At 43.1% G+C, this 12,221-nt stretch overlaps 1 protein-coding gene across 1 annotated transcript in view; it reads left to right on the forward strand.

The window, feature by feature from the left end:
- The first annotated feature begins 6,351 nt into the window (after positions 1–6,351).
- RASGEF1C (RasGEF domain family member 1C) overlaps positions 6,352–12,221 on the forward strand; it is a 135,741-nt gene continuing 129,871 nt past the window's right edge. The window contains exon 1 of the mRNA XM_029998166.2: positions 6,352–6,737. The gene's annotated coding sequence lies outside the window, so the exon portion shown is untranslated. The remainder of the gene's footprint in view (positions 6,738–12,221) is intronic.

Below are 12,221 nucleotides of genomic sequence, written 5' to 3' on the forward strand. Positions count from 1 at the left end.
AGGGGAAAATAAATTGAGAAGAAACCAAAAACTTAGTGAAAGAAATCCAGGCTGGTGCAATTTCTTCTAATGTATTTAAGAAGGCAGTTAAATGGGCAAGACTGTCCAATGTGTGAAAAATAGAGTGTTCGGATATAGATAGGTCACTTTTAAGACAGGGAAGGTTAAGTGACTTTGAGCACTAACAATGTCCCCAGGGTTCGATGGGATAAGACGAAGAGAGAAGCATAACCAAAGAAAATAGAATATCAAGTGTACTAGAAAGAGATACCATCAATTAATTTCTGGGGCTAATGGTAATGCAGAGCAACACAACATATGTCTGGGGGGACCTGTGGAAGAAAAGAGTGCCTGGCAGGGAAGGGCAGTGGGGAGGATATTCTCCTCTTCCGTTGCCACCAAATTCATGTCCTACCTAGCTCCTAAAGGCACAAAATGCCAAGCTGTGCCTGACTGTCAAACTGCCTGAGTAACCAAGCGACTCCAAATATGTATATACATATATATTATATGTCTTCCTCTCCCTCCCATATATAAATATAGGTAACAGTGTTCTGATATACCCAGCTCAGATTCTGAAAATGGTTTCCCATTTCTGTGACTCCCTCCCTGAATACCAGCTGGCTTCTTTTGTCAGTGACGAAAATATAGTTAGCTACCTTTTTTGAATGACTTTCAGTGTATTTTAGTTCTGGTCCTTAACATCCTGAGCATCCTACAAGCCCTTCTTCCTACCACAGCAAACCCAAGTTGTACTGAAGCGGTTGTCTCCTGCTCTGCAGCACGGCATGTGCACTTGCGATGATAATTCCCGAGACAGTTTATCTGGGCTTTGAGGAATTAGTTAAACCTCCAGCTCTACCTAGAGTTGAGGAGTTTGTGGGGGTGGGGACACTGCATGAAAAGTAGGCAGCGTGAGACAAATATAGAAGCTGTCAAAGGAAGCTTATTTCAAGCATGCCCCCCCCAAACCCACCAGCCTATTATTCTAGCCATAAATTTGTCCTTCAGTGTTTGTTTTTCTTGTCTTAGAGTCTGAAAGGCCTATTTCTAACATTGCAAAGCCTCAGCTGTCATATCTGCTTTTCTCTTATTGCAAGCTACGCACTGAAGCACCATGCCCTTTCATATCAAATACATAATTAAAATAGATCCTTTTTCCCATCAGAAATAAGCTCTGGGTGCAGTTACTCAAGCATTTTCTCTAGCAGCCAAGCCCATCTAAGACATTCCCACCTTCCTGACCTGTTTCTGCCCACACGTACGGTTTCCCTGCCCCCACATGCACCCACGTGTGGGGCTGCCCCATGAATTTGATCCATGTAGATTAAAACCAGTGCTCTAAAAACACATGCCTCAGCACTGCAGAGGGGGGCACCAACACCTAGCATGGAGTTGAGGAACACATCCTTGTAACCTCATCTTCAGACACCGCTAATGGCCATTTCTGCTGCTTACGGGTACTGCCCAAAGCAAAGACTGCAAGCGGCGAAAAACCTGACATGAAACCTTTATACATTTTTCAAGCAGCCAGCTAGAGACCAGAACCATTTATTTATCTTTAATGGCACTCTCTTTAGGCATTTCCCCAAATAAAATTAACACCCTTAAATCCCCAAATCAATTCAGCTTCCACATTTTGCTATGATTAAGTAACATGCTGTTATTTATTTAATCCTCTTTGGAAACAGCAGAGCTGCTGTGAACAAAAGAGCTATGTTTATTTTCAGGTATTTCAAATTCATTACACTCCTGTACTCATAGATATATAGAGACATTTATATCCTTGGTACAGAGAAATCCATTTAGTGAAACAAAACACAAGCATCTAAAATACAGTCCAGGGCGAGCCTTCAAAGCTGAACTGCAGTCTCGCGTCCTCCTCCCAAGCACAAATCTCCCAAAAGACTACAGCTCCCATCATGCACCAAAACCAATGGAATTTCTGGCACCAGGGTGACAGCTTGCATGAAGAAGCAATTAACCTACCTTGGCAAAACAGAAGCAAGTGAGAAGAGTCATGACTACAGCTGCTCCATATTCTTGAAAATTTGGTGCAGCTGCCAGCTTGCAAGTTTACCCTGCACTTTAAGCTAGGGAAAATTTGCAAGCTGTTTGACATGATGGTTGTTGGGAGGAAAAGGGATGCTAAAAATGAGTTGTGGAGAGCTTGGTGAATACTGTGATATCACAGGAAGAGAATTAAATGCATAAAAGCACCTCTGTGAACAAATGCTAGTGGAGCGTGTTTGCTTTGGAGAAAATCCTTTAAGTTAAACTTGCAAAGCAGCAGAACAAAAGGTAAAATGTATCACAATGGGTATTTGCATCCACAGCGCTCTAATGAGCTGTTCCACCTAATGAATGAACCCGTGTTCAGTGTTTTGGGGATAATACCAAAAAAGCTGCAGCTCTGTGACACATGTGCAGACCCCTCCGTAGGGGTTTTGTGCTGCTGCCTTCAGACAGGGTTGCTGGCAAGCCTGCGGCCAGCCTTGCCAACCAGCTGCCACCACAGGGCATACTGTGTCCCGGGTCCCAGGGAGGGAAGCAGGCATCTCACCCATCATTTCCAAACTGCCTGCTGTAGTTGGTTGCTCTTCAGGTGTGTATGAAACTTCAGCTTTTTGCAAACCCGAGATTTTGTGAAGAGACACAGCCTCGCTGGTGCTTATCTCCTCAGCAGAGAACAAGAGCCTGGGTTGATTATATTTGCACTACCGGTTGCATCTGCAACGTTCAGCTAGAACTGGCTGGAGAGCAGCATTATCAAACCGATCATGTTTCCTGAGCCTCTCTGTCTGCAAGCCCAGCATGGACAGGACAAGCTTTTGCTGGAGGTGAGATCAGGCAGGCAGCCTGAGGTGAGATGTGGATTAAAATCACCTCACCATGGTGAGGAGGGAGAAACTACGCCACACCTTGGAGCCAAAGAGGGCAGGGGAGCATGCTGGATTTTGATATCTCCACGCTCTTTTGAATCAACCAGCAGACTGGTGGACTCCCAATGTCCCCACAGACTGCAGCAGTGCTTAAAGTCTTCCAACACCTTCCCCTTTCTCATGCCAGGCTCTGTCCAAACCCCGGTGTGCACCTCCGTGGGGAAGCCAGGCTGTCTCCAGGGTGCCTGCATGGGAGACCTCCACACTGCCCTGAGTATAGGGATGTCAAGTCCCTTTAAACCATTCCTGTTCTTTTCCCTGGGGTGAAGAGGCTGGATGAAACGTTAACTGGGGAGAATAAATCCTCTTTATTCTCACATCTGATTTTGCAAAATCTTAAAAATAGAAGAACCCATTTGTGTTTTCTCTAGCCCTGTTCAGAGTTAAGGACTCGGGTGTATATTTGTACAAGATGTACATGTATGTCTATAAAAATCGTCACCTCCTCTTCTTCTCCCCCACACACATACGAACGCATTGTAGCACTTGAAATTCTTCAGTTGCTTGGTAAAAAAATGCTTCCAAGAACGATCAAAGGTTAATGAAAAGTTCAGCCAAGGAGCAGACCCCAGCAGAGATAGCAGTTCTTTAAGGTTTTCAAACAGCTGACAAGAAACCATCAACAAGTATTTGTGGTCAGGGATAAAGAGAAACATCTTTTTGAACATATCCAAGCATGAAACCTCCATGGTAGTTACCTTATCATATTATCCCTACATGTCAAACCATGTCATTTTTATGAAGACGACTGATTTATATATGACAGCAGCAACTTTTTACAGCCCTCAGGGGTTGTGACTTCAATAGCTAAGATGTGAGGAGTAGAACTGTAGTCTGCAACCCCATAATGAAAGGCAGTGGGAGGAAGACAAGTGTTGCATTCTTGATCCTGTTACCAGACTTTAGTAAGTATTGCCTGTGAGTGCAGTCAATTTGCTTTCAGAGCTCAATAAAAATTGTCTTTGTGGAACAGTGCTTTTTTTTTTACTCTTTTTTTTTCTGGGTTTCTCATCTTTTAAAATAGAACTCTCCTGAAAGTAAGTTTTTGCTTTGATGCCTGGGAAACTCTTAAGGATATTTATTTATGTTTCGTAAATGTTCGTGTTGTAAAATGAAGGTACTTGCGTTGTTTGTGTAACTAGAGTACCGAGAGCTCCACGCACGTGAAATGGTCAACAGTCCTTCAAGAAAGAGGACCAGGGTTGCTGGAATGGTTTATCTGGACCAGAGCCTACTCCTGCCTGACGTCCGAGAGACCTCAGGAAAGAGGGCAATGGGAGCAGCCAGGAAAGTGGGGCCAGCCAGCAGGTTGGGGTGCCTCGATGGTCTCAACAGCAAGTCATGAGAAAGCATCATCACCTCATGTGGGCTGTAGTTTGGATCATAACACCAGTGGTCAGAGGGTGGAGGCTCATCACAGGTGGATGATGTTGGAGAACTGGTGCTGGAGGAAGAGATCGATTCACATTCTCTGGGGTTAATTATATGGTGGATGTTGATGAACTGGGCAGAGACCTTAAAAATCTATAAGGTATTTGTAATGGGAATTCATCATCATACCTATTCTGTTATTGATTGAAATGGTAGTCACAAGACATCTGGACGCTACTGATTAATTTAGATATGTTAATGGTGTATGTGTTCTAAACAGTTTGATGCACAAGTGGATTTTTTTCTCTTGTCTTTATTTTTATTTTCGTGTCGCCATGGTACCGTATATGTAAACACTTCTTATTTAAAAATATCAAATATGAAAGGAGATTTAAAGCATTTTAGAATGTAAGTGCTGGGATCAGAATAACATGTGTGGTGTTTTGACATGAGCTGAAAATATATCCAAAGGCTCCTTTCCAGCATGCTGACAAAATATATAAATTAGCCTGGCAAAGGTCTGGCTCTCACCAGAGCTCCCAGCTCAGCACAGAGCTCTGATCCAGCAGAGCAGCTGAAGCCACTACATCTGATACGTGGTGAATCATCATTTTCCTAGCAAAGATTGTACCTGTGGTCATTGCAAGGAGGACCGCAGGGAAGCCAGCAACTCACTGCCTCTAAATTCAGTAGTAAATTAGCATTGCTCTGTGCCTGGCTGCTACAGTGGTGGCCGAGAAATCCCCATGGTGGCCTTAGCTATTCTGTCAGTGGGAAGAGAGGGAGCAGAGTCACCCCTCAGGGCAACAGCAGGGAAAGACAGCACTTTCTAAGAAGGAACACTGAGCACCAAATCTCATATGTCCCCGTACCACCACTTTCCTCTTAAGGAGTCATTTGATGTTCTGGATCCAGTGGGAAGGGAGACAACCTTGTGCAAGTACAGCATCTTTTTGGTGCCTGGTTAGCCCTTTCCCAAACATGGCAGCCTGCAAGCCTCCGGACTCAGGCTGTCACCTTTTCATAGATTTAGTTTTCAATGCACAGCCGCCTGGTTAAACCTGCTGCTTTGTACACAGCTGTCCTAGCTGCGTTTGCTTCAGGTTTCTGCACCGAGCTTTGCCTCCCCACTCGTGCTTTTAATTTTAGAGCTGTGACAGTTAGTGCAAATGGGCTGGTGGAAGCACAAAGTGTCCTTGAGTAGCTCTGAAAACAAAAAAGCAAATTTATTTAGGGATGTTTCTTCTCGTGACTGATGGATAAAGTTCACCCTCAGTCTTGAAAAGATGCAGACTTTAAATCACCTTGTAAAGAAGAGGATTTTCTCTTGGGACACAACAATAGCATGAAAAAATCCTCTAGAAACAGGTCACTTTCATTGAGTTATTTATTTAGCTGCCTAAATCTGGTTCCTAACGTTAGGCACACATTTTTACCAGCATTGAGAACCCTGGCCCTGATAACACCAAAGGCACAGAAGGAGGAAGTTAACATTAAGAGTGCAATTTCTTTTAAAGCATTACAGATTCTGTGATTTACACTTCTAATTCCTACAGATGCTCTGGAAAAGCCCACTTTAAATGTTTGTCAAGCATGCTAGGACTGCTGGTGGGAAGTGCAAATTCAAAGCATTAATATTATTGCTTAGCAATTGTATCTAAAATACAAAGGGGCCACGTGGTCTTTAAATGTCATTTGAAAAAAGAAATCTTCCCCTAGAGAGATCAGCTTTCTTCTTCCAGGAATCCTCTGCTCCCAGGCAGATCCACAGTATTGAAGGGAGACTCATTCGTGTCTCATCTGTTCTTACAGAGACTGAAGGAAAATCTCCCAAAGGAATGTATGCGGATGCTATAGCGCTTGTGTTTTATTTTTGCACCTCGTCTGTTCTGTCCTGCAGCTCAGGCTGGCGCACTGCTGTTAATAAAATGCCAAAGATCAAGCTGGTATTAGAAATCAGGTCAGCTACTGTGTCTCAGTTTTAGCTGTTGTAATTACTCTGCAGCACAGTGAGACACACACAGAGACCCCAGAAGGCTCGGCTTTAGAGCAAACCCCCTTCTCCAGGTTGCTGGATCTAAAGAGGGGTTACATTTTGCTTCTTAGAGCTATTAATTTGGTCAGTTCTTCCAGGTGTAAACAGTCCCTCACATGGGTCACTCCATCTCCCTCCACAGCAGCTGATGGTGGAGGGCGAACAGCCTTTTAGCTGATGAAGAGCCCTGACTCGCTGCCAGCTGTGCACTGCCCCTCTCCATCCTGCAACACACCCCCTCCCAGATGTTTTCTAGCCCTGCTCCAGTGAGCTATCAGTTAAGGGGGTGTAACTACTCTAACGTGTGTCTGAGGGGGGATCTCCCCCCTATTATTGCACTATGCATTTTTTTAAGCTCTCTTGCAATGTGAGTGGTTCTTCAGTCACAGGTAAGCAGCAGTTGTTGGGCTAATTTGGTGCTGAATGTTTTCCACTTGTAGTGTTTCACTTCTGTGGATTTTGAAAGGGATGAGATCAAGTGGGTTGTTTTCTCACAGTTTCCTGCTGGGCTCCTATGAGTGCCCTGGGACAGTCTACCAGGGTAGCAGGTCTGTGTCCCAGGAAGGGTAAAGGTGGGTTGATGTTCTCCTGTTCTTTATGGATCGCTAAAACTATGAGACCTGTATGCTTATTTTTTGTTCGGATTGCATATCATCCTCTGTAAAACTAAGCACAGTTATTGTTTGTGGGTTGTTTGGGCATACAAAGAATTTTAGTGATAAATGGTTAAGTTAATTCATGTATTACTGGAAAATTTTTGTTAGCTTTTACTGTTTGGTTGTTTTTTTTTTTCCCACAATCATTATATATACACTGTTTATGAAATACCAAGTGCTCTGGAAGTGGGTGAACTTATAAAAGTACTTAGCAGCTCTTGCTGGACAGGTACCTATGATTTTCAGAAGAGTTCAACACCTATTGTACCGAGAACTCTGAAAATAAAAAATGTTCAACAGAAGATTGAAGGTGTTTGATCCTGAGGTATGGAAAGCACTTGACCTTTTGTGTCTGCTGCATCCTCCTGTCACTGTAAGCGGTCTCTCGCTGCAGTGGGCTACACAACATATTTATGAAGGACCTGTTTTACACCTGAAATTAGAAAGGGGTTTCTTGTGGCTTCTTTCCCAATAGTCTGGACTTCTAAACTATTTGGGTCTTCCTTTTATTTATGACAGTTTTCTCTGCTGGAGTTCATAGTAGTTTGTGGTGGTTTATACTGGTATAAGAACAGATAACTTACAGGACCAGGACTTTGGAGAGGAAAAAAAATTGGGGAGAAGAAGTAAAACTTTCCCCAGATTTGTTGTGACTGCGTAAGATTTTCTTGGCAGGGATGGGTAGGGAATTGGAAATGAAGACTTGCTTCATCTATAGTAGCTAGTGTGTCAGGTGCCCTCAATGTTTGCTGTAACTACCCTTTCCTAGCTGAGGACCTCTGGTTGATAGTAGAGCATCTGCAAGCCCCAGAACAAAGGACTCAGTGTCTTGCTGTAAAGTTGCTGTTTTTTCCTAGGGTGTCTCATCTGCACACAGATGAGAGCCCAGGCAGACTGCCTTGGGCTCTGTGCCTTACAGAGGTGTAAATGGGGGATTCTTGCAAGGGTGGAGGACTGTCATTTAATTCATTTTAGTGAAATGGCATCAGAAATTAAAAATTGAGATCTTTGCCTCGACCCTTAAAGTTTCTTGTCTGGATGCTAGAAATGGGCCTGATATGAGTAGTTCAGTTAATTCCTCTACTTAAGACAGCAGAAATCTATTTCTGAAGAACAAAGCAACATGTGATAAGCACCAGAAGTATTGGCTGGAAAAAACACAAGTAATTCATTAGAATCAGGTACTTTGAGGATTCTGGACCTCAGTGAGACATGAGAATGTTAAAATTCCAGCTGGATGGCAAGGACTGTGATAAGATCCAGAAAAGTTACCTCTTGAAACACTTGCTTTAAATCAGCCTGAGCCCTTTAGACAGTAAATATCTGGTGTTTTCTTTGCTTTCAATCACACTGCTTTACCTTGGTGAAACTGAGAAGATGATCCAACCTTTGTTTCTGATGGTTACTTCTCATAAATGACCACCTATCTATCTCCAGCAAGCCCAATTATGTTCTTCCATATTACATTTCCAGTCATTTCACAATTGTCTTTTGTACCGTGTAAATGAACCATATAAGCCTGTAGTAAGTGCCAATCCTGGTAAAGTAAGTCCTGTTTCAGTATATTACAGTTGGTTTGCAGTGCTTCTTGCTATTACTATGCCTTTTTGTCATGGAAAATGAGGTGTATGCTGTATTATCAACTATTGAGCTATTACACAGGTTTAGCACTATAGTTTCCACAGATAGCAAATGTTGTAGTTGAGGATGCAAAATGGCTTCCATTATAAAAATCTGATTCGGTGTTCTCATCATTAGCCTTGGGGTGAAAATTGTCTCCAAACAGAATGAAAGCATTAAGAAAATAAAGAATTTGGCCTACCACAGTCCTTTTATTTGTAGAATCTGCCTCAAGTCCTCTGTCAAGTTACTGAAACCTTAACTTTCCATAAACATGGGCAACTGAAACAAGATACTCTGCAAGCAGCAGAACTAATATAGAATGGCTTCTCAGTAGTGAGCAGAAGTTATTGAGCTGCTTTTCAAAGCCAGGATGGTCTTGCGAAGCCAACAGTGTAGTCAGGTTCCAGCAATGTTGTACCTCTGCTAACGAGCCCAGGCAGATTCAGGCTGGCTCTGCATCTGGGCCATAGTTGTTCTGCAAGTCACATAACGCACCCCAGGATAACAGCACTGATAGCATTGTATGGCATGCACGTACAGTAGCACATACTGTGTTAAGAACAGGAAAAGACATGTGATTGAGAAGTATATATATGCAAAATGGGTAGGAAAACAAACTCTTGCACAGATGAACTTTCTTGGGTGCTGGGCTGCTTGAGTTTCCAGTAAAATCAGAGCTTACAATGAATGGAACTTTCAATTCACATTCACTGGTTCATTCACAAGAATGAAAGGAACCAGCTTTGTTGCCCAGGTCTGCCCAGTCCCACTGGAATGGTTGCCCTGCTGAGCTGATTTTGGGTAGTGGAATAAGTGGTTGGGATGCTTCAGCACTGCTTAGTTTACATGCCAGCTTTCACTCTGTTTCTAGGGCAGCTTCCTTGGTAGCAGGAGCTTGCTTTCACTGCAGCAACCCAGAGATCAGTTTTGTCCTCCCCAAAGTAAAGGCCAGAGCAAAGGTACTTGGAGAAACAAGGAGGAGATAATCAGTTAGCAGGGGGTAGAGGGCAATGAGAGGATGAGCCTGTGGTCTGTAATGGCAGGGACCAGGGACTAGGTCTATTCTTATTCTCACTGACCTACTCTGGCTCTGGGAAACTCACTCAGCCTGTTTCAAATCCCCATTTGTAAGGGGAAGGGAAATACTTCTTTACCTCCACCAGTGTTGCAAATATAATAGCCCTTATCTAAGGGATTTCCTTGAATACTATGATGCTTCTTATCCTCTTTCCCCTCAGCTCTAGCTGCACAGGGTATTAGCAGGCTTAAAGGATGGAGGGGGTCATCCTTTCTCCCCCCTTTCCCCCTTACTGTCCTTACTAAAGAGAGGAAAACATTTTCATGAAGGCAAGGAATATCTTTGCTGCTCTGAACGTGCCTGCTCCAGAAAAGGCGTTGTTAGCTGACTCAGCTTCAGCAGCACTGAAATGAAATTAGCAGGTGTTAAGCCTGTTTTGAAATGCAGCATCACTGTGACCCGATTAATAAAGACCTAACTCTTTTAAGCTGCCTCTTTGGCCTCATATAATTAAAATTTTGCCAATACATCATGTCATTCGCTTGGTTTTTCTTATGCCAAAATGAAATTCTCTTTATTGCATTAGCCTCAGTAGCTGGAGGATGCTTGTTATCAAAGGCATTCAGATAGCTATTGTCCCATTCCTGCAAAGAGCACAGTGTGTTCAGTTCCTTATGGAGCTCCACAGGTACCAGCAAGGATTGGCTCAAACCCAGGGATGTGCAGAGCTGTGCCTTACCCATGGCAGTAACTGGTAGAGGTAGAACTGGTAGAACTTAGTTTATGTGGATGTTTTGTTTGAGATTTCACATTCAAAGCTTGCAGTACTTTCCTCACCTGTTTAAACTGAAACCCTGTTTGGAAATCATGCACTTTGCTTGCCTCTTCTGCCTTCTGGATGGGAAAATACTATGGAGCTACAGAGAGACCCACATTCTCTGCTGATGAGTACCATGGCAAATAGCATTGGTTTGGGGTTTGGGGTTTGTTTTTTTTTTTTACTACTTAGTGGGTGACAAACCCTTCTCATGCTTTCCTCATTTAGTCTGTGTGATGTAGATGTTCTGTGACGTAGATTCTGTCCATTTCTTTGCTGCAGATGCTGTTGGTAAAACAGCTTCTAAGGAAACAACTGGGTGCAATGTATTGGGACACCAGTCCCTGCCTCAGAAGACATGAATGCTATCACTCCCCTTGTAACCTTCACTTTTCTGGGCTCCTATTTTCCTCCCTCAACTTGTTTATTTAGGCTATATGTTCTTAGGGCAGGGCATGGCTCTGTTCTCCCATGCTGTGTTCAGTACAGCAGAGCCCTGATCCTTTGGTAAAGCAGCAATAAATCTCTTGGAGAGTTTCCTGACTTGACAATTATGTGTGCTGAGTCCCATCTTCAGACATTCAGGAACCTAGCAGAGTCAAGTATCTCAGAGGTAACCAGCAAGACAAGAACAAAAACCAGGTCGGCTTTTTGGAAACTAGTGTTTTGATACTCTGTTTGTCATTCAGCAATTACCACTGGAAACTCGATAACCAAATTTTCAATATCTAATGTACTGATGTCTTCTGATAATCTGCCCACTGGTTTTGATGACTGAGGGCTGATTCTCTCAAGGTGCTGTTCCTATTTAACTTCTGAGATTGACTCCAGCATCTGACATCAACAGAGATGATGTTCATCCACCTGCAGAAGGCCTGTACATCACCAAAAACTAGGACTTATATGGTGACTGGACCTTATCCTGTCCCTTATTGCCATCTAACCATGGATCTACCGGATGGTAGAGTTGTTGGAAAGGCCATATTCCCTCTCTCCTTCTAAATATAGCTGGCCAGTGCAGTGTTTACACCCACAAACTCATGAGGCAGTAGCAGCTCTTGGCCATGCTGCATCCAGTACTAGGGCATACTCTGCTAGACTAAAACTGGTCTAATCCCATCAAAATCCCCATGCTGTGCAAGTTCATACTGCCTAGCTCTTTGCTCTGAGTTTCTGAGTATATCTCTGAACATGAAAGGAAAAAAAAAAAAAGGCACATGAAGGCAGAATACCCATTACTGCTGGAAAGTGTAAACTATGAGAAAGCTATAATTGCTTGTTGCTACTAGAAGTATTTGAATTGTGAAGGGTTCTTTTTAGTGAAGAGTTTCTTTGGGTTGCCATGATTTCCTTGGCTCATAGTATTTTCATGCTGATACAACAGTTTGTTGTATAACTGGCTTTTGCACATGTCCTGTATTTTGATACAAATTGTCTAGCGCTACGGCTATCGTAAATGGTCATCACAGTAAACAAAGCCCAGTCGCTGTGTGTTGGGTGAAAGGAGCAGATTTGCAGTAAAACAGCTGACAGAGGAAGAGACAGTGTGAGACTGCAGCCCTGAAACATGTCACTGACTTCAGGCAATGCAGATCAGCAGGAGACAGGACTGCAGCAGATGGTCTGAGTTTGATTAATCAAATGTCCTGAATTAAAGCCTGATTGTTTAAAAAAAAAAAAAAAAAGTAGGTTAAAAAATAAAAGCAAGCTGACAATGTAAATGAGTGCACTGTCTATCCCTATTATTAACTTCAAATAA

This window comes from Aquila chrysaetos, chromosome 22 (assembly GCF_900496995.4).
Source record: "Aquila chrysaetos chrysaetos chromosome 22, bAquChr1.4, whole genome shotgun sequence".
Lineage (NCBI taxonomy): Eukaryota > Metazoa > Chordata > Aves > Accipitriformes > Accipitridae > Aquila > Aquila chrysaetos.